This window comes from Schistocerca piceifrons, chromosome 1, assembly GCF_021461385.2.
Source record: "Schistocerca piceifrons isolate TAMUIC-IGC-003096 chromosome 1, iqSchPice1.1, whole genome shotgun sequence".
Lineage (NCBI taxonomy): Eukaryota > Metazoa > Arthropoda > Insecta > Orthoptera > Acrididae > Schistocerca > Schistocerca piceifrons.
Window position 1 is genome coordinate 373,810,548 of NC_060138.1, and position 4,835 is coordinate 373,815,382.

Below are 4,835 nucleotides of genomic sequence, written 5' to 3' on the forward strand. Positions count from 1 at the left end.
CTGTTAGCTGTCAAAGATCTTACTACTCGAAGATGTACTACTCGTCCAACCTTGCGGTTGGGAACTATCGACATTTTTCGCTGGCTCTATCCTGATCGAATCTCAGCACATACCTTTCAAAGACTTTCATACTTATCACCTGTCTCTAGACTGAGTTCCCACACCTTATCAGAATTTCAGGCTCACTTACTGTCGCCCTTTTTTGATGACGACGCTGGTACTAAGAACTTCCCTTAAGCCACTCAAAACTGTCTCTCTCGCTTGCTGAGGCGAACACGAGAGCGAAACCATACGTTAAAGCCAACAAGACACCAGACCCTGACGAAACTGCAGTTAGATTTTCCATTGAATATATCGCGCAATTAGGTTCATTCCTAGCTCATATTTATACATAATCTCTTGCGCAGCAAATTGTCCTGCGGACAACGAGATTATTAGAGATGAAGAGCACATTCTGATTGGGGAATGACTGGAAGGAGATCAGCCGTGCCCATTCAAAGCATCAACCACGCCATCTGCCTTACGCGGTTTAGGGAAATTACGGCAAATCTAAATGTGAATGGCTGAACGGGGAATTGAACCGTCGTCCTCCCCAAGGCGAGGCACCTCACTCGATGTGAACAGCCCATTGATTCTGGGAAAGGAGTACAGCTCACTCCGTTTATAAAAAGGGTAAAAGACAGGATCCTCAGAATCGCAGACCAATGTACGACGTATTTTCTAAAGTATGTGACTGACTTAACTAATAGAACCAGAAACCTTATACTCGAACTGGATGGCGAATATTCCCCAGAGATGAAACTAATATCTGGTGTACCACGAGGAAGTGTAATGAGATGTTTTCAATATATGTACACAATTTATCACACACTATCCGCAGCGTTACATGATAGCCGGTGCGGCTGGGCATTGCAAAATGATCGTCGCTGCCCGGTAGAAAGAAGTTTCGAAAAGACTTTGCGTAATACAAATAGCAGCTCCCTTCAAATGTTGATAAACCTAGGATGATGTCTACAACAAAGAGATAGGACCCGGTAGTATGTGGTAGCACGGTTGACTGAGATTGTCTTGAGCGAGTTACATCGTATGAGCGTTTAGCGCCAGTATCAAGGAGCGATATGAAAGGGAAATATCTCGTAAAATCAATATTTGGGAAGATGAATGGAAGAATTAGATTGTTTAGAAGGGTTGTGGGAAAATGCAATATACTATAAAAGTTATCGCGTACAAGACGCTAGTGAAACAAATTCTAGGGTATTGTCCCGTGTTTGGTGTCCTTGTCAAATAGGCATGGCTGCCTATATCGAATAGATTCAGAGACACGCTGCTAGGATCGTAACAGCTCGATGTAGTTCTGATGAAACTGTGGAAAAAATGCTCGAGGAAGATTAATGGAACTGGTTGGGAGAAAGACGACATCTCTCTGTCTGTCCTCGTAAACAGCCCATGAAGGCCCAACGGTACCGACCGGCCGCCATATCATCCTCGGCCCACAGGCGTCACTGGATGCTGATATGGAGGGGCACGTGGTCAGCACATCGCTCTCCCGGCCGTATGTCAGATTCCGAGACCGGAGCCCTACTTCTCAATCAAGTAGCTCCTCAGTTTGTCTCACAAGAGCTGAGTGCACCCCGCTTGCCAACAGCGCTCGGCAGACCGGATGGTCACCCATCCAAGTGCTAGCCCAGCCCGACAGCGCTTAACTTCGGTGATCTAACGGGAACCGGTGTCACCACTGCGGCAAGGCCGCTGAACAGAAAGACGATATAGTCCTTGCAAAATCCTTTTGGTTAAATTTAGATAACCAGTGTCCGACGAATACGATGCGACCATTATGCACACACTATCGCAAATCTTGCCTAGAAGTGATGAAAATATGGGAGTTAAGGAACCTTATGCATCGTCAATTTTTCTTTCGTCCAATGCGCGAAGTGTACAGGAAAGAAAATCAATAATATTTATATGACGTGCCCTCCACCATGCAGTGTAGTTTGCGGAGTATATGTACAAATGTAGGTGGTTTAGAGAAAGTAATGGATTCACATACAATGGAAGTTAGAGAAGATGATGAATATATCATGGGAGCCTTTTCATCGAATGTCGATGTCACACAATATTTCCGCTGCTTAGCTGAAGGCATGCTGTTGGTAAGGGGGCTGTATGCCCTCACATATCCTTCCACGTATCAATGGGCACCGTGACACATCAGTGGGGACCTTTTGCTACACTTCGAGAGTCCAAAAGTACTAGTCCTATGCACGTGAAGCGCGATAAGCAGTTGTACATGTTGGGTAGTCTGTTGTTCGTGAGAATTGAATTAACGATTAATTTGCCGCAATGTGTTTCATCTGTCCTTTGTCATGATGAACAACAATTATCAATTCGTTGTTACGCCATGTACTTACACTGGAGGGCGGTGAATTTTCCACACTGAAGGTAATTCGCTCACTTCAGATCTGCGCCGACTCAGCGTGGTGTAACACTGGCCTACCCAGTTACACAAAAGAGGACGCCGGTGGTCCTACATGCACGTCATCTCTCCTCAACATGTGTGGTTGTTAGAGTTCCACTGTTGTAAACATCGCAGGATTTTGGAGTGATTCAGACCATTCCTAATGGGTGTAACAATTTCCACAAACAACAGTGCAGTTACAGAATGAAATTTTCACTCTGCAGAGGAGGTTGCGCTGAGAAGATGAGGTACTGGAATTCTTGCGCGAGGTCGCAGAACAACATTTTATATTAGATAGATGTTTTTTCCTGCACTATTTATTTATTTATTTATTTACACTTCGTGACAAAAGCTACACGACGAGCTCGTCTGATGTTTTGGCATTATCAAGTGTGCGTGTGAAGATGGTATAATATTTCACCTTACGTCTATGTTATTCTGTTTCTACATGTGGCGCCTTATTTTTACGTAGCAGCTGGTATTATGCGGTCTATAAAGCATTTTGTATCGTAGACTTGGTTTGTATTTCTATTATGATTGTATCATGTAGTTTATGTGTTTACTTTTTATTTAAGTGATCTTTTTACGTTATTTTTGACAGCTTCGGCTCCAGCGACGCTAAATATTTACAATGGAGTTTCTGCTTTCTCGGAAAATCAGTGAATACATTTAATTTTTCAGAGATACTGTTTTTGTGGTTTTCACCAAATGACAAAGTTTCCTATTGCTTTGTGCTTATGTCGACAATTTACTCTTTTTCTTTTGTAATGTCAACAAAATTTTCGAGATATTTTTGAGTTTGAAATCTGTTTGTTCATTGAGGTGTCTTCTGGGTGTTTTTTTTTTTTTTTTTTGTATAACTGTCAACTTACGTTTGCTCCAAAATGTTTACTACATGTGCTTTAGGTTCTTTGTGTAGATATTTTAGGGCATTTTCAATATTTTCTGCTTTATGTTATTAGCTTTTTAAATGCACGTAAAAAATGTGGATTGGTTGCTCTCACGGTTTTGCGTGTGTTCCTTATATCTAATTCCGAAATTCATGCCTGTTTGTTCGATATACGCTGAGGCTACAAAAGTCGTGGGAATACCTCTTAGCCGGCCGGAGAGGCCGAGCGGTTCTAGGCGCTTCAGTCTGGAACCGCAAGACCGCTACGGTCGCAGGTTCAAATCCTGCCTCGGGCATGGATGTGTGTGCTGTCCTTAGGTTAGTTGGGTTTAAGTAGTTCTTAGTTCTAGGGGAATGGGGTGTGTGTGATGTCCTTAGGTTAGTTAGGTTTAAGTAGTTCTAAGTTCTAGGGGTCTGATGACCACAGATGTTAAGTCCCATAGTGCTCAGAGCCATTTGAACCATTTTTTCTAGGGGAATGATGATCTCAGATGTTAAGTCCCATAGTGTTCAGAGCCATTTGAACCATTTTTGAATACCTCTTAATACCGTGTTGGACATCTTTTTGCCCGACTTGGTATAGCAACTCGACATGGGATGGACTCAATAAGTCGCTGGAAGTCCTCTACCTCTATAGCCTTCCATAAAGTGAAAGTGTGGCCGCTGTAGGACACTGTATACGAACTGACTTCTGGATTATGTGCCATAAATGTTCGATGGGATTCATGTCGGACGATATGTGTGGCGAAATCCCTCGCTCGAGTTGTTTAGAATGTTCTTCAGCCAAATCGTGAGCCGGTGATATAACACAACATTGTTCGGGAACAATAAGTCTATGAATGGCTGAAAATCGTCTTCAAGTAACCGAACATAATGATTCATGATACATGTAAACACAACTCACACCACTGTGGATCCACTACCAGCTTGCACAGTGGCTTGTTGGCGGCTTGGGTGCGTGGCTTCGTTGGGTGTGCGCCACACTCCAACCCTACAATCAGCTCTTATCAACTCAAATCTGGACTCATCTGTTCAGGCCACAGTTTTAGAGTCGTCTAGGTCCAACTGAGATGTTCATGAGCCCAGGAGAGGCGCTGCAGACTAAGTCGTGCTGTCAGCAAAGGCACTCTCGTCGGTCGCCTGATCCAACAGCCCATTAACGCAGGATTTCGGCGCACTGTTCTAACGGATACGTCCGTCGTATGTCTCACACTGAGTTCTGCGTTTATTTCACGCAGTGTTGCTTGTTTGTTACTACTGACAACTCAACGCAAACGCCGCTACTTCCACTTATTAAGTGAAGGCCGTGGGCCTTTTGCTTTCTCCGTGATGAGAGGTAATGCCTGAAGTGTGGTACTCCCAGCACGCTCTTGACACTGTGGGTTTCGGAATACTGAATTCCTTAACTAGTTCCGAAATGGATTGTCTAATGCGTCTAGCTCTATCCACCGTTCCGCGTTCAAAGTCTGTTAATTCACGTCGTGTGGCCACAAT

At 43.8% G+C, this 4,835-nt stretch overlaps 1 pseudogene; it reads right to left on the minus strand.

The window, feature by feature from the left end:
- Positions 1 to 1,636: 1,636 nt before the first annotated feature.
- Positions 1,637 to 1,754, minus strand: LOC124728499 (annotated as a pseudogene).
- Positions 1,755 to 4,835: the final 3,081 nt, after the last annotated feature.